Below are 19,106 nucleotides of genomic sequence, written 5' to 3'. Positions count from 1 at the left end.
CTACTCTGAACTTATCCATGTATCAAGAATATAAAAACCATAAAGGGCAGATAAGTGACAATTTCAGTTATAATACTACATATTTTTTGAAGACTTCAGAACAAGTTAAATACAGATGGAAAAAAGTGTTAACTTGAGTGAATCCATTAAATAAACATAACCGCATAGAACTTAATTAATGTCATTAATTAAATACAATGAAATAGTGGTTCTTAATCAAAGGACCTCAGGATGACTTAAGTGTTTTTAAATTAATAATATTTTAAAATAATAACTCTAAATTATAATACTAAAAATACACAAAATCAAGATGTAAACTAAAATCATATATCTTTTTCCCCCCTCAGTAACTATTGTTTTTATTGAAGAACATACAGTTCTTCACAAATTCTGGACTCAAAATAGCTGATTTGTGGTTAATTAATTTATAATATTAAATGAATTAACCATGTTAATTTTTTTTTTTTTTAAATAATGAACGTTAGAAAACAATGAGCTTTTTCATAAACACAGCAGAAATACCAAGAATATCTTGGTGTTTATGGAGAGAGGCCTTCAGATATTGTTATGGACAATGGGGGGCCTTCAAAAGGGTTGAGAATAAAATTAATTTCATGAATTTAACTCAACAAAAAGAGTGTGTTTGGGACAGGATTTTTTTGACTAACCAAAAACAAATGGAGGCAGAAACCTGTTTGAAACATTCATTGTTTTTGTAACTGGTGATGCTTGTGGTTAAGAAATTACACACTTCATCTTTAATGAACATTTAAAGGGATAGTTCACCCAAAAATGAAAATTTGATGTTTATCTGCTTATCCCCAGGGCATCCAAGATGTAGGTGACTTTGTTTCTTCAGTAGAACACAAATAATGATTTTTAACTCCAACCGTTGCGGTCTGTCAGTCGTATAATACATGGCAATGGGAACTCCATCTCAAAAACGTAAAAAAAAACATGCACAGACAAATCCAAATTAAACCCTGCGGCTCGTGACGACACATTGATGTCCTAAGACACGAAACGATCGGTTTGTGCGAGAAACCAAACAGTATTTATATAATTTTTTACCTCTAATACACCACTATGTCTAACTGCCTTGAGCATCCAGTTGGTGAGGTCTGAATGCACTCTGATGCCAGAAGTGATCGCCAGTTGGACATAGTGGTGTATTATTGGTAAAAAATGATATAAATACTGTTCGGTTTCTCGCACAAACCGATGGTTTTATGTCACAAGCTGCAGGGTTTAAACACCACTATGTCCAACTGGCGATCACTTCTGGCATCAGAGTGCATTCAGACCTCACCAACTGGATGCTCAAGGCAGTTAGACATAGTGGTGTATTAGAGGTAAAAAATTATATAAATACTGTTTGGTTTCTCGCACAAACCGATCGTTTCGTGTCTTAGGACATCAATGTGTCGTCACGAGCCGCAGGGTTTAATTTGGATTTGTCTGTGCATGTTTTTTTTTACGTTTTTGAGATGGAGTTCCCATTGCCATGTATTATACGACTGACAGACCGCAACGGTTGGAGTTAAAAATCATTATTTGTGTTCTACTGAAGAAACAAAGTCACCTACATCTTGGATGCCCTGGGGATAAGCAGATAAACATCAAATTTTCATTTTTGGGTGAACTATCCCTTAAACCCTGCAGCTTGTGACATGAAACCATCGGTTTGTGCGAGAAACCGAACAGTATTTATATCATTTTTTACCAATAATACACCACTATGTCCAACTGGCGATCACTTCTGGCATCAGAGTGCATTCAGACCTCACCAACTGGATGCTCAAGGCAGTTAGACATAGTGGTGTATTAGAGGTAAAAAATTATATAAATACTGTTTGGTTTCTCGCACAAACCGATCGTTTCGTGTCTTAGGACATCAATGTGTCGTCACGAGCCGCAGGGTTTAATTTGGATTTGTCTGTGCATGTTTTTTTGACTCTTATAGATGGAGTTCCTATTGACACGCATTATATGGCTGACAGACTGCAACGGTTGGAGTTAAAAATCATCATTTGTGTTCTACTGAAGAAACAAAGTCACCTACATCTTGGATGCCCTGGGGGTAAGCAGATAAACATCAAATTTTCATTTTTGGGTGAACTATCCCTTTAAATGAAATTTGAATCTTTAATATTTTTTAATGTAGTACCATTTTCATAAAATCAATAGGGTACTCGAGGATGTTATATTGTGACTATATTTACAGCTACATGTGTTGCAAACCTTTCATGCTTAATTCAGACCAACAAACAGTAGCAGTCCTCTTGCCTAGTTGTCTGAAGTGTCCAACTTTGCTAACTGCATAGATCCACCTGTTGTGAACTTTACACAGCTCTCAGGTGATCAGGTGCTCTTTCAGTCCCGAGAGATCAGTCAGCATCAGCCCTTCCCACCTCTCGACACACTTCCTACAGCCCTTTATCCCTGACACGAAATCTAACATTTGCTCTTATTGTCAATGTTGGATAAACACAAGAGCCTCTTTGATCATTGCAAGAGCGACCTGTTGATGTTGTGATGGAGGAAAGGAAAGAGAAGGAGGGGTAGATTATGCCTCACAGTGCTACAGGAAGTGTGACCGATCTGCCGGTGATTTCTATTGTCTTCTGTTGTTTGATTGACATAGCGGCAAGAGCCTGAGGGACAGTCATTGGCTCCGTCCTCAGATTTCTGTGGAGGTCATGGGTTAAATCAAGGCATATTTTGGTGTAGATCGGAAAGCAAGCATTTCATGATATCCGTCATTAGTACTGACAGAGCATACAAGTCATTTGAAAGTGCAGAAGTTTGAAGACGGAAACGGTCGCTCAATTTATTCCGGTCCTTTTCTTTTCCAGCTTTTCTCTTTCCCATCCTCTCTGCCTATGTGGCTAAGTTTTCTCTTCATTCTCTCGCTCTTTCCCCTGCCACCAGTTCCTTTTCTCTGGGCTCTTAGGGACTCAATTGAAGGGCAATGAGGCAGCTAATGTGCAGAAAGATAGAAATTTACTTGCTTTAAGTTCATGCTGCAGACCTCTCTGAAAGAGAGCATTCAGCTGCCCGCCGCTCCACAATGAGAAGCGATTGAATAAAGCCTGCAAGCAGGTTCTTAGCGGCTACATGATGGTTCAGTTCACGGCCCATTTGCCTCCAATGCTCTCCTCTTTCTCCCCCGCATATTTTTTATCTTTTCCTCTCTCGCTGAATGACATCTTTCGGCCGGACCCCCCTGCTGAGGAGGTTTAAATGAAATGCATTGATACGGGCACAAGAAGCAATTTGTCTCTTGAACTGTTCCAAGGATTTAAAGAGAGTCAGGGAGAAAGAAAGCGAGAGAACGATTTGAGAAGGTTGTCCGAGAGAACGGTGTTACACTGCCATGTCCGAAGACTGGACACCAGGATGCAGAGTTTCCATACCATTTTTTTTTCCCCTGAATTTTTTTGAATAACTAAATGAGTAGCATTTCATTGTAGTTGTTCTGTTTTTTTGTCTTTTTTTAATAAGTGGCAGGTGCATGTGCTTGTGAACATCTCTCTTCACATTCAAATAGTTTCATCTCTTGTGTATCAAGCAGAAACACTATTATAGCTCCAGGGACGAGTATCTCCAAGCAGAAAAGACTTTTTCTTTTCTTTTTAACACTCACTGTCACACTAAATACAGTTGAGAATAACACTGATTTTTCAATGAAATTCCAATAACGCCTTGAATTAAAGAGAGAAATGCACTTTTCTTCCCATGACTGTTACATGTTCTCATCAGTTCAAGTATATGTGACCTCAGAAACTAAGCAGTATTTAACCTCTATAGACCGTCTCTGTCTGCATATCATGCACTCTTTCGCTTTCATTTACCCTTTCTCACCCCGAGTTTCTCTCTCTTTCTTTTCTCTCTCAAGCCTCCAGCTGTGAATGTTTGTTCAAGTGGAGTGAAACCATCAAGATGAGAAAATATCATTGCGCTCTTCTTTCTATTCTCGTTGGATTTGCTGCCCCCCATTCTGTTTTCTGTGACTCTGTTTCTTTTTTTCTGATCTGTATCTCCTTCACTATTATAGCCTGGACTCTGAAGACCAAAAGTCTGAGACTACAAAGAAAATTAACAGAAATATTTCAGATTCTGCACTATTAGGTCACTAATCAAATAGGTGATAACTGATCATGTGTTTCTTCTTACATTCTTCATACAGATGTTCAGTTTTTCCTTCTGAAGCTCAAGATGCTTTTTGAATAATTTTAAATCATGCTGGAGAACATGATCATCAGGTTTGAGTTCATGCAGCTGGAGTGCTGCTGTCATTAAATTAAAAGATAAAGCAAATACTAAAACATTTTGACATTCATGCAAATTTTTCAGTTCAAGATTTGATCAACTTGATCTCATTAGAATACGTAACTATTTCGCAAGATGTCAATTTTGAATGAATTCGCACAATGCAATTTGTAGGTAAATGTGCAATTTTTTGAAAAAAAATCATGATGGTCCACCCCTAAAACTGTAAACAGATTGTATAAAAAACATACAAACGAGAATGTACAAATTAGACGTGCACCAATTCACCAAACCGTTAAATAGTTATGAATTGCCATGACAGTGTGTTGACTTTTCACTCAAATTGTTGAGCATTTAATTTTTAAATTAGATCTTTTCATTAAATAATAATAATAAAAAAATAATTTTCACTAGTCGTCACAGACTTTTGGACCAAACTTCAATGAAATACAGATCCTAAAGGCATTACAAATCACTTTATTTCATCTAAAGTTTGAAGGTTGTCCTTTTTTTTAACGTAATACAAACACTCCTCAGTAAACACTTCACATTAAGTAGAAAAACTCATAAATACATGCATAAATGGGACTATAGTGCAGCAAAATATAAAAACATGGCTAGGTTTTAAACATATCTTTTAACCTTTTGGAAGAGATGAATTTATATACTTTGAAAAGATGTTTTCTTTTCTCTTATCACTTGCATTTTTGTTATTCAATCTTTGTTCTTTGCTCTCAATGTCGACCTCAACCGCAATCAGCAAATAAAACCGTTATGAATAGCTGTTAGAACCAGCGTATAACTACAAACACATCTAAATGGCTGTACGTCTTTCCCTCTGCCACCTCCTCTCTCGCAAAGTCCATGAATTCCTCGTGTTGCAAAGAAAGGACACATGGCTATAATATTTTGTTCACGGCTGCATCTGCGGCGGCATTGTGCCCGAGTTCTGAAAGAGAGAGATCCTGGCAATCCATATTGATAGACTGCGAGACAGATTGCATGTAGAGAGACTACGCCTGGCTCATTCATAGTACCACTTCATTTATTTGAAGTTTTAATCTAATTATTAACTATTTTGGGGGATAATAAGCTTTGCGGCTGTAATAGGCGAATTGTATGCCTGAGCTCTTGTGCCGTTGAGAGCACCGGTACAGAGGCCAATCCTTGGGAGGGGTGAGGTCGCTGACAAAAGCACTTGTCCAAAAATATTTTGTCAAGTCTTTTACGCGCCATTCTAACAGGGCTTACATTGGAGGCCTGAAAGAGGATGAGAAAGGCGCCTTTAAGGCTTGATTGGCAACTGCAAACACACTAAATGCTAATGAACCCCAGATGGATTGAAGATTAGCACCATAGTGTTTTCTGCTCTCTTTCTCCCCGTCCACAAAAGTTTCTCTCTGTCTCCGCAAATCCCCCCTCATGTCCCCCCCTCCGTATCACCTCTGCAGTCTGCCACCCCTGTTCCCACTCCTAAGCCCTTTTATTGCTCATTTCATACTATTAATAACCCGGAGGCGGAGAGGCGGACAGTAATTAATTCATGGGATCCAGAACCTTGATCTGGCCAGAGGAGGGGCCTTTGTGTTGGGGCAGAGACGGGGGCCGGAGTGTGTGCAGGTGGGGGAACGTTCTTGCATCCGTATCCTGACAGAAGTTCTCTGCGTGTTCCTTCCGTCCTCGTTATCACATTTTGAATGTCGGATCTAGTTTTTTATAAGACTGCACACACTTTCGGGCGAGCCGAATGCCACGCACACCCTGTGTTAATCTCTCAGTCCCATGCGCACTGTCTCTCCCTCCTTTTTGGACCCTGCTGCTGTATAGAGCTGGTGGGACAGAAGCTGCAGTGGCACATGACAAAAGCAAGGCATGAAATTCAATTAGGAAAGGGTCTGCTCAAGATTTCACAGCCTTCACTGAAGAGAATAGCTTTTGATATATTGGTACTCCTATTTACTGCCCATCTAGGCATTGCTCTCATTAGTAAGCACCCCACCTCCAGCCCTCCCTTTCCCTTTCTCTCTCCTTCTCTCTTTATATCTCTCTCCATTTTTCTCTTTCTCCCTCTTTCGGAGATCTAGCTCAGTTAGTTGTGATAGAAATCGAATTCTGTCTTATTGTTTCTTTGGACCGCAAAGTTTTTGCTAATAGTATTTGCTCTAAGTCACTTCACATTAAAGTGCACATTTAAACATTTGCCACTCTGTGGAAATGAGTCATTCACCTTTACTTGTTATTCTTTTTTTAATGGCAAGGAAATTATTATTATTATTATTATTGGATGATATACATAGTATTTAAAAGGTCCTGCATCACAGATTTTCTGTCTATTCAACAAATACATAAGTTTTTGTTGTCCAGTATACTTATAAAATTACACATTTATAATGTTTTTAAAAACCTGATGAAATATATATTATAAACACTCTAGTCTTGAGAACAACTGTTCAATTAAAATCTTATTTGGTTATATAGTTGACTGTTGAATGTACAGTGCTCAGCGTAAAGGAGTACACCCCCTTTAAAAAGTAACATTTTAATCTCAATGAACACAAAAACAATTTTCAAAATGTTGACAAGACTAAGTTTTATATAACATCTGTTTAACTTATAACATGAAAGTAAGGTTAATAATATAACTTAGAGAACAAAATTTTCAATTTTACTCAAATTAGGGTGATGCTAAAATGAATTCCCCTCACTGAAAGTCTCTGGAGCAAAGCTAAATTTTAGACTACAAATGTCTCAAGAATTCAACCACAGGTGAGGCTAATCATTCATTACACTGGTGTCCAGCAGACAACTGACTATAAAAGGGTGTTAAAACCCCTTCCCATTTAATGCTGTCAGCAATGGCACCACATGGAAGAGAAATGTCACAAGAAAGAAAAGAAAATAATCACCTGAGAAGGAAAATTATTTCTTTACACCAGAAAGGTGAAGGCTACAAGAAGATCAACAAAGCTTTACTTATCAGTCCACAGACGTTAACAACTCGACAGGAGCGTCTTCTGATGAGAAGGGTTGAATAATCGGCAGTTAAGTTCACTGCAGTTATCTTAAGAAGCACAAAGCCAAACTGGGGTGATTATTTCCCGTGACACAATATGGCGTACACTGCAGAGGAATGGCATGCATGGGTGCCGTTCACAAAATAAGCCTCTCCTAAAGCCCAGGCACAAAAAAGCCCTACCTAGAGTTTGCCAGGGCCCATGCTGACAAAGATGAAGACTACTGGGACTCTATAATCTGGAGTGATGAGACCAAGATAAATGTTTTTGGAACTGATGGCTTCAAAACTGTATGGCGTCGCAAAGGTGAGGAATACAAAGAAAAATGCATGGTGCCTACAGTGAAACATGGTGGTGGCAGTGTCCTTATGTGGGGCTGCATGAGTGCTGCTGGTGTTGGTGCTGGGAGTGCATTTCATTGATGGCATCATGAATTCACAGATGTACTGCTCTATACTGAAAGAGAAGATGCTACCATCAGTCCGTGCCATTGGTCGTCGTGCTCTTTTTCAACATGACAATGATCCTAAACACACATCTAAGGCCACTGTTGGATTTCTGAAGAAGAACAGGGTGACAGTGATTCAGTGGCTCCTGATCTGAACCCAATTGAACACCTATGACGAATTCTGAAGAGACAAGTTGAGCATCACTCTCCATCCAGCATCCAGTCTCTAAAAGAGCTCAATCTTGAAGAATGGAAAAAGATAGATGTTGAAAAATGTCGCCAACTTGTTTATTCCAAGCCTAGAAGACTTGGTGCTGTCATTAAAAATCATGGAGGCCATACAAAGTACTAGATGTAGTAGTTTTTGTTGTGGGGTGTACTCATTTTTGCATCACCCTAATTTGAGTAAAACTGAAAAATGTGTAATCTAAGTTATATTATTAACCTTACTTTCATGTTATAAGTTAAACAAATGTTATATTAAACTTAGTCTTGTCAACATTTTGGAAATAGTTTTTGTGTTCTTTGAGATATTGTTTAAAATGTTACTTTTCAAGGGAGATATACTCATTTACGCTGAGCACGGTATGTCATTGTGGTTTGTGTTCACTTATTACCCAACAGCTAAAACAAAAATATATTGTAATTAGTTTGTAGGAGAAAATAAAAAAAAAAATAATAAAATAATAATTTAAGAAAATTTTAAACACTGTAAAAAAGAATTGTTGGTTTAACTTAAACAAGTAAGTTACCTGGTTGCCTTAACATTTGGAGTTCAAAAATTGACTTAATACAATGAAGGCGATTGGTTTAATTAACAGAAACTCAAAATATTATGTTATCTGAACCAAATTAATAATTGAAGTTTATTTGACAAAAGAAAAAATGTTGATAACAAATCATGAAAATCATTTTTTACAGTGTAGGTGTCTGAAACCAACATACAAAACCAAGGCTATGAAAGTACATTTTGTGTAATTTGTCTTTTGATTTCAAAGCTTATAGCTAAAATAGAACCCTTGAGCCAAGTCCTTTTGTGACAACTAGCCTCTGTCTTCCTTAAACTAAATTTTCTTGATTTCATTGTATATATCGAAGCTAGACTCCTTTTCCTATGTCTATATCTGTCCTACAATCCCATCATGCATCTTTCCCCAGCTGCCTTGGCCATATTTTAAAATAATTTTCTTATTCAGGCTCCACCGTAATTGAGTCCTCCTAATCAAACTCTATCCGCATTTTTATTTCTGTTATGCATTTACTTTGCATTTGTTTACAAAGTCATCATATATTGACCAATCAAACTTAGCAGATCATGGATGAAAATTTTTATACTATGTGCAGCTTTCAGCATCTTTTTCTTTGGATTTCACTACAACATATAGAGAATTTGTAATATCCCAGATTGTGCTGACATAACATTTGTGCTTGATGATGAAACTTTTGTGAAGACGGTGATGTAGAGACCATCTACATCATCAGTGAGTAGCTTGACTTGTTAGTCCTGACAAACGGTCCTTTCTTATGAAGCTCTGTGAAGTTATGATCCCCCACCCCTCTTCTTTTGTTGTCCAGGGCCCATTGGGTAACTGATGACTGGGAAGTAATTAGTCCAGTCTTGAATGTTGGCAGGTACGGGCAGCTGTCCTTTGTAAGGATGTCAATGTGTGGTGTGTGTGAGGATGGTAAAAGGTGAGAGTTTGTATACATGCGTGTGTGGGAGGGACCCATAGAGGGTGGAGGGCAGTCTGAGCCCATCTGTTTGACTGAACCCCCCACAGCTGCGCCACTGCAGGACAGACCAGAAGGGCTTCATGGGGACCCACATCACGCTTGTGCCCTCACATGAAAGTACTGACGTGTAATTGTTACAAATAGAAATCAAATGACTTAGAGCCTGAAGTCACTATCCATCATATCAGGTAAAAAAAAAAAAAAAAAAAATATTAGGAATGTATGACTTAATCATCTTTTCTATTAAACACTTGTTTCTCTCACCTAAGAGTCAAAGATGAATCAAACATATAAAAAATGATAAAAAGGAAGGAACATTTGCTAATGTCTTAGAAATGTAATTGTTGTATTCATGTTGGTGAGAAAGATCAAATATAAAATATAGCTGCGAGCAGCGATGGCGGGCCCAAGCCCGGTGGCACCGCCACCCCGGTGGCTTCAGGGCAACTGTGCACAGCGGGCAATAGGCACTTAAAACGGTTAAACATCAAAGGACTATGTCAAATTCACTCCACATTTACTGCACTACAAGGTGCCGCTATAGAGCCCCTCCTCCCTGCCCATTTTCAAAGGATTACATGTGCCAAGTTTTAACATTATTCTGATGAATTTTGAAGCAAATCAGGTAAAAATAAGAGGGTGATCTCAATGTATGCTGAAAGTGACACATTTTCTGCTTCCAGTTGGTGGCGCTATGACTTTGAATCACAATAGTCACATCCATGTGATCAGCCTTGTACAACGAAGACTAAGCCGAAGTTTCATCAAAATCAATCAATGTATGCAGAAGTTATAACACTTTGTTTCCCTTTTCTTGCCATAAATCCGTTGCCTCGCCACGGCCAAACCGTTTGAGATATCCAAAATCCGTTTGCAATTAAACAACTTCAATGTGTTAGCAACAAGTTAAAAAAAGCTTGGTGTAAATTGGATAAATCCTGTAGGAGTAGTAGTATAAAATTCATAGCCTGTTTTTTCAAAAAATTAACATTCAAACCAAAATAGCTGACTTCCTGTTGGTCGGAGCTAATGAATGTAAATTAGAAAATTGTCCGGCTTGATGAGAACAATATGTGTACCGAGTTTGGTGACTGTAGGAAAAACTAACCCCCCCACTTTTGTCAAAAGGTGGCGCTACTGAGCCCCTCCACCACGCCCATTTCTATGGCTTTGTCCATGTCTACTGGTTGACAATATTGATGTGTGTGTCGAGTTTCATGCAATTTGAAGCATGTTAAGAGCCTCAAAAACACTCAAGAATATTATTACAGTTTGACCTGTTGCCATGGCAACAATATTTCAAATATCAAAAATCCTGTCATAGGTCTACATCTGCTGTGTATTGACATTACACTGATGAAGTTTGAAGCAAATCAGGTAAAAATAAGAGGGTGATCTCAAAGCATTTCAAAAAGTGATACACTTCCTGCTGCCAGTTGGTGGCGCTATAACTTTGACTCACAATAGTCACATCCATGTGATCGGACTACTACAACCAACACACTCGTGACGTTTCATAAAGATCAATATATGTATGCAGACGTTATAACACATTTCCTGTTTCCTTTTTCTCGCCATAAGTTCGTTGCCTCGCCACGGCCAAACCGTTCGAGATATCAAAAATCCCCTGGCAATTTTTAATCATCAGTGTCTTGACTTCATGCTGACCGAGTTTGGTGGCGATCGGATTAATCGTCTAGGAGGAGTATATCAAATTCCAGAGCATGCGTTTTTCAAACAACCCTTAATAGCTGACTTCCTGTTGGTGTGGCGTTTAACTTAGAGCACGAAAGTTGTTCGTCCCGATGAGGTCTATATGTGTACCGAGTTTCATACTAATACGTGCAAGCGTGTTTAATATATGGACCAAATTTTCAGATTTTTTTCAAGGGGGCGCTGTCGAGCCCCCCTGCCACGCCCGGGTACCAGCCTCTGCGGCGTCCTAATGGCCGCGGATTCCAATGTGTGTGCCAATTTTCAAGAGTTTTTGAGCATGTTAAGGCCCCCAAAAAGCCCCGGAAGACGGAAAAAAAAAAAAAATAATAATAATCCTTAGAAGAACAAGAGGGCCCTGCGCGCTAATTCGCTTGGGCCCTAATAATACTTTAAAACAAAAACTGCTCGCTACTTTTTCTTTTTAGAAATAATAATAACAATTATACCATATAACAACTTAGTAACTTTTTTTTTAACCTTTTAATGAGACCTTTGGTCAGTTTTTTTTTTTTTTTTAAGAAAATTAAATCGATTACTGAAGTTATTCAAGTCGATATGAATTGCATTTTTAATTTATGTTTGAATAAATTAATAGGGGTGAGCAAAACAACATTATCATCATCTCACTGACCCATAATGTTTGATATGAGAAACGCATTTCTGCTGGACAGCAGAGGCAGACTTAATTAAACCTTTAGTACATGTAAAGGTTGTTTCACATGCTTTGCAACATTGTTAGTGATTGAAGCATGGCAAATATCTCATTCCAGACCCTCTTACTGTCTTTTTCCCAGTAGAGCTGTTTGACCTGCAGTAAATGGGTTTGTGCATGTAATCGGGCCTTTAGAGATCAACTCATTTCAAAAGCCTCTTTTGCCTGATGACTTGAAGGCAGAGTATTTTGCTTCCCTCATTAGCTCCATTTAACCACCATCACATGTCAATAAATATTTCATCCAATCTCTGCATTATTTACTTAATTAGTTTTACAGTTACTGATAATTTAAAATGTATGCTATACATTTTGTTCCTTAATAACACTTTGTAGAAAACATGGTGTTGTATCTGTGTCATATTAAATGTATTAATAGAAAATTAATCTTCTCTCTGAGGCTGACAAATGAATTCTTTTCATCCCTTTTTGTGCGATACGTGTGAGTGTGTTTGCGTCTGGGATGGATGCAAACGTGTGTGTGTGTGTGTGTTCATGTGTGGATGGGGGCTGTTCACTGGAGGACCACTCTGAGATAAAAGGGGTATGTCTAACTGCCAATTAAACATTTGCCCGTTAATAGCAATTAAACCCAATTAGATGATGTTTTTTCAATATCGTTTAGATTTGGACACTAGATTAGCCATAATCGATATAAATGCAACACTTGGCACACAGCTGTCAGGCTCTGGCTGCCCCTCTTATATGCTGTGTTGCATATTTTACTAGACACACTATAGCCTCAGTATTGTATATGTACCATTTCATTCAATGATATATGTATAAACAAGGCAAAATTAAAAATGTACATGCAACTCTCATTCAATTCTGATTTTATTATCATATTTACACAGCTCTCCACTTAATTCTGATTGGTCAATTGCTGAGTTCTGAGGTCAAATTGTTTTTATACAGTATAATGACCGGTAAACTTTGCAGTTGATATGGCTTTACAAATTCAAAGTAAAGTGGGTTTGTGAAATCCCTTGTTGCTTGCAAATACAGTTTATCAAGCTGTGTTTATTGGCGTCCTATTATTTTTTCCGCTGTTCTCACTATCCTGTGCAACACATTCTTTTCCTCACTCCCAGGTTTCCATGCTAAGCTGTAATATTAAAATTAAAATACTCTCAACATGGCTTTTAGACTTACATTGCAACTCTTTAGTTTAATGTCTGTCATATAACTCGGTGGTCTTTTTCTTCTCAGATCATTTCAAATAAAAAATTATACTTCATATCAATTTAATTTTTTGGGTAAGTAGTTGCAAAATAAGAGAGATAATGTACAGTCAACTGATCATTACTGTAAAATAAGCATACATTATCACTTATTATATGATAAAGGTGTCAGCATTACTTGCTCTAAGCTGTTCTTTGGGTGCTCTTTGGTTAACACAGTGAAGAAATGGGGCCCTTTCCCCTAACCAGATGAGCAGAACCTAATTACTGGTTTAAGTTTCACTCTCAAGTTCCTCTGGCCCTCCTTTTCTGACAGGGTCTCTCTGTCAGATGACTGAGCATGTGACGGACGAGGTGCTATTAGGGGAGATGCAACTTGCTGATAATCAGCTCAGATTAGGAGCACCTTTTTATTTAGACATACACACCTGTGGAGGAACTCGGAAACTCCCTCCCCCCTTCCTCTCTCCTTCTTTCCCTGACAGTGTCCTAAACCTGGAAAATGCTGCCTTCACAGGCACTTTATATGAAGGTACATTTAAATTGTTTACATCCTGATACCTTCATCTGGTTTGGATTTTTGAAGGCATCATTGATATAACCTTCCCTTTGCTATGGTATCCTACAGTCCTTTGCATGTGAATGGAGCATTACATTTATTCATACTAAATGTATGATTCCATTTCTAGTAGAAATAACTATTGTAGTCATTAAATATTGGCTTGGAAATGTCTAAATCTCGCTTGAATTTGTTAAAGAACATTAGATAACGTTATGGTGCTTTGGAAGCTGGTGTGAAATCAGTTTTTATGAAGATAAATTATGTTCACCAAGGATGCGTTTATTTGATAAAAAATACATAAATATTATATATTAAATACACAAAATATTATTACAATTTAAATAACTTTTCTATTTTAATAATTTTTAAAATTTCATTTATTACTATATTTTCAGCAGGCATTACTTCAGTCTTTAGTGTCACGATCCTTCAGAAATCATTCTAATATGCTGATCTGGTGCTTAAGAAACATTTCTTATCAATGTTGAAAACAGTTGTGCTGCTTAAAGGTGCTAAAGAGGATGTTTTGTTTTATACATTTTTGCAATATTACTTGAAACTGTCTTTACTAACTGATAAAAGACTATTTATTAGGTGCACTGAAAGGAATAATATTAATATACATCATCTGTGCACGAGGTAGGGCCTTAAAAACATCAGCAAATCGTTTACGTGATCATCGCGTAAACGATTGGCTCTCTGGCTTGTCAATCACTGCCATTACGTTCCTTGTGAAAGACATGCGCGGATTGGCTCTCTGGCTTGTCGATCACTGCCATGACGTTCCTTGTGAGAGACGTGCGTGGCTGCGCGCTCCAGTAACTTTCCACACTCTACAGGCGCCGCATGCAATGTTTTTGTCAGGAGACAGGAGTAAAAACTTCAGATTATGAGTTACCTGCGGTGAGTCCGACATAATGAATCCACTAACACGGCACAGGGAATGCTGGTGGTAAACAAACACTCGTGTTCCAATACTCGTGCACGAGTTTTGAGAGGCGTTCCCTCGAAATGAGCTGTGAAGGAGGGGGGTTGTTCTTACGCATGCACTCATTTCAAAAACTCACTAACAGTCTTTGGTTTCTCAGTTGACGAAAAGATCCTCTTTAGCACCTTTAATATTTTTTTTGTGGAAATTGTTATAGGCCTACATTTTTTCCAAGATAATTTGATGAATAGAAAGCTCAAAAGAACAGGATTTATTTGAAATAGAACATTTATAACATTTATAAATTTATAACATTATAAACATCTTTTCTGTCATTTGTTATCCATTTAATGAATCATTGTTGAATAAATTAATTTAATGTAATATTTTTTAATTTAATAATTATATAATATAATATAATTTAATATTTCTAATATTAATTTCTTAAACTTTTGAACAGTTGTGTACCATGTAATAAAAAAAAAAAGAAATAAATTAAAAAAAAGGTTGGCGGCTATAAGTGGCATAGCTACATAAGGGCCAGGGTGGTACTGGCCCACTCCGATTGACCAAATCAAATGAGACACAAAATAATGTTTGTGGGAAAGGAGAAAAATCACACATACATGACAATAATAATCACTCAAATACATGCATTTAGTGGATGTCACTCAGCTTGTAGGTGGCCTACACTGGTTATGAAAAACAAAAGATTTATTCAAATTCTGAATTGATTATAATATAAGATTATATTATATTATTATATAAGTTCAGTTATCATGTTCCGAAGCTGTCTACGCTGCACAATGAATCTCTTATTTAAGTCTAGGCTTTGTTATAATGAGAGGAATTGTGAGTGTGCAGAACTCAGCACTTGACAAAAACTCTGGCTTTGAGCAGTGAGTGGATTCTAACTTAAACACCTCTGGCCATTGTGAGAATTCAGCATTGGCTATATTGCTCAATGATGCAAAAACATTGTAAATAGTAACCTTTGATGCTCTCCAGAGCTCAAATACAGCTAGGCTACTCACTGAATCATTTTTCCACATCGCCAAAATGGCTTTATTACAGAGAAAACTGATTCTAGACCAACAGTTATGAGCAGCTTTTCCCTCTAAAAGCAATCAGAAGCAGCAGCAGGTAGTGGTTTGATTTAGAAAATTCCACGCTAGTCTCAAGTCTGTGGCTAGGGGAAGGCTAAGCCTTTCCCGGCCTTACACACACTCTGCATATGGTTATATATCTTTGTCCATTGTTCTTATTCTGGTAATTGGTTATTTTATTTATTTATAAATGGATTTTGTTGTTTTCAAGAAACTGTTGGCTAACAATATATCATATTGAAAGGATTAGTTCACTTACATATTAAAATTTCCTGATAATTTACTCAACCCCATGTTATCCAAGATGTCCATGTCCTTCTTTCTTCATTAGCTCTCTTCTTCAAAGTTTGAACTAATTGTTATATACTTGCACTAGCATATTGTATATGACAATTTAGTTCAAACATTGACCTGTGGAGGGCAGTAATACACTTAGCAGCATCTACACTGCCAAAATTCTAATAGAGAAGAAGAAGAAGAAGAGAGCTAGTTCAAGACAAGCGTCTATGGTTAAAATGTATCTAATTTTTATTTTATTTTTTTAGAAAATGACTGATCGTTTTGCTAGATAAGACCCTTATTCCTCGTCTGGTATCGTTTAAAGCCCTTTGAAGCTGCACTGAAACTGTAATTTTGACCTTCAACCGTTTGGGGCCAATTGAAGTCCACTATAAGGAGAATATTCCTGGAATGTTTTAATTTTGCTTTCTTTTTGACTGAAGAAAGAAGGACATGGACATCTTGGATGACATGGGGGTGAGTAAATTATAAGGACATTTTTATTTGAAAGTGAACGAATCCTTTAACTAATCTTAACTGTGAAATAATATTTATCCCATGTATTATAAAATGATGTAATTGAGGTCCACCCTATTTCACCAAGGTCCACTCGCTTTAAAATTTCTGGCCTCGCCACTGTTTAGATGTTCAGTGACTCGAGAAAAACTTATCTTAAAGTGGATAAAGAGCAGTTGCATCCAGTGACTAGACCAATAAAAGTGAAAACATTGGAAGTCACGTGATCCATCTCCTGAGATATACCATATTCAAGTGCAAGATTTCCTAATTTTGACAATGAGTTTTTGTAAGTGCATTTGCTCTCTCAGATCAGAAATATGGACGCAATGGCATAGAGCACATGTTGATATGGTGCATTATGCACTAGTGCCGCTAATATATGATCTTTAAAATCTTGAATGTTTAGTTTTAGTTTCACTGAATAGCATATTGACAGTAGTGACATTCATACAGCAAACAGAACTGAGCGCGAACTGGTGACAAACAGTATGGGACAATTTCTAGTGGTGTGATCTCCTTCTCCAGCCCTTTCCCCCTTTTCCTGAGCCCGATCACACGAAAATGCGTATCAATAGTACGAGTTTGTAATCTCGTAGAGTATATACGCCAAAATGAGTTTTGGCATGCTTATGGTACGCAGTTTTTCGCGTGCATATGATACGCACTTTATGGCGTATTATATGTACGAAACCCCCACCCCCCCACCCCCATCCTACCCAAGAGCGTGTCATATACACGCCATAAAGTGCATATCATATGCACACGAAAAAACCACGTACCATAATTCTACGAGATTACACACTCGTACTATTTATACGCATTTTCATATGATCGTGTTGCTTTTCCTTCATGTCTGAACATCCTCAAAGCCCCAGTGTGGGCTGATGCTTCTCCCCTCTCTCTGTTCTCCCCTCTCTGTCTCTGACTGGTTCTGGGGTAGGGGTCAAAGGTGACCTCGAGGTCTCTGTGTCTCAAGGTTTAGATATGCTTTTCTGTCCTAAAGCTTTAGCTTTATGGCCCTGAGGTTATTAAGGCTCTTCTATAAGGCTGCAATGCGCATGAGAGACATGTAATGAAGTGGATAATGGACGTGAAGTGTGCTGGACAAAGCTACACATTATGACCCTGAGAGCTGATCCTCGCCACTATGCCTTCTGAATGAAGAGCATGTTAGTGCACTTAGCTCTGTAAGTGCAGGTAAAATGTTAGATCAGAGGTCCAAATATGGCATATTGCTCACTGGTGAATGGACACAGATTTTGAGAAACTTCAAAGGTGCAGTAATTTTTTTCTGCAATAATATTTACCCAAACTACTGATTTTGATAAATATTTTTAAAATCATGTACACTGACTTAAGATGAAGACTCAAGTCTTATAAGTGGCCCAAAAAGTCGTTATAATTTTTTCATAGTGTGGGTCTCTCATGGAGGCTGCCATTTTGAAATCACATGACCAGCTGAATACTATTCGTTTTTTTTTCTCAATAACGCAAAGAACGGACTTGTGTTCTTGTGGAGACCGGTCTTACCAGGCTACCTTAAAAGTACAAACTCGGAGACAAAGAACTCAGACGTGTCGACACAGAACGCATCTTTGTGAGAACTGAGATGTGCTGTGATCTTGATGCTCAACTGACCGTTCATCACATTCACCACGTTCACCACCTTCACCACATGTTAGGCAGTGGGACAGCACCATCCAATGCACAATAAATAAAACATAACATCACAGATGTCATAACCTATTAAAAAAATTAATTACATTATTGTTATTATTTGATATCTTTTTATTTTAGTATTTGTATAAATGAGTATGTAGCCTATTTAATGATACACTTTGTCAATGTTAAGGTTCTTTTAAATATGCCAATTAAAAAGTACTGCAGGCTTTTTCCGGGTATTAGACAAAATGACAAATGTTTACTTTCACGAGCAGTCATGTATTTGTGAGCTTTCAGCGGGAATCTCTTGAGTGAGAACAAGAGAAGTTTAAGCTTACAGATTTCCGCCCGCTATGACTTCTGGGATTTTTAAAGGTTCTATTTCTATAAAATACAAGGACGCAAGATCGCTTAAGAATGCATATTGAGAGCCATTCTCTCTTTGAATAAATGAATAGCACATTTACAATTGCACTACAATGGCATCAGTAACTGAAAATGTGCCATTTTGTGCCATGCTGCATCCACACCAAACAGGTGTCCGTCTAAAGTCTAAGATTCTCACAGCAGAAAGCGCAACATAAACCAGAATTTAATTTGTGCACCTTTAAGCTTGCTTTGGTTTTAAGCTTTAGTTTTCAGTTTCTATCTCTCTTCCATTTCACTATTTCATAATATAGAAAATACAGAGTCCCAAGACATATGCTCCTGCTGCAAATGAAAATCATCATTCAGGTTTGCCGCTCTTTTTCCATTCATAAACAAAAACATCAAGGCTCTTCACTGATTGTTCTGGTATTGATAACTGCATGACAATTGCATTAACGAGAGCATACGCTTTCATCAGTCAGTACATTAACATCTTAATATGACGGCCATTATTTTGGCAATCAGCTGCAGATCGTTACACGGATGTACATTGTTTTGTCCACCTTGAAACAAATGCAAAGAATCTTCCTCTTTATTTTTTGCC

Source organism: Megalobrama amblycephala, linkage group LG4 (assembly GCF_018812025.1).
Source record: "Megalobrama amblycephala isolate DHTTF-2021 linkage group LG4, ASM1881202v1, whole genome shotgun sequence".
NCBI classification, from domain to species: Eukaryota; Metazoa; Chordata; class Actinopteri; order Cypriniformes; family Xenocyprididae; genus Megalobrama; species Megalobrama amblycephala.
This window is presented reverse-complemented; position numbering follows the sequence as displayed.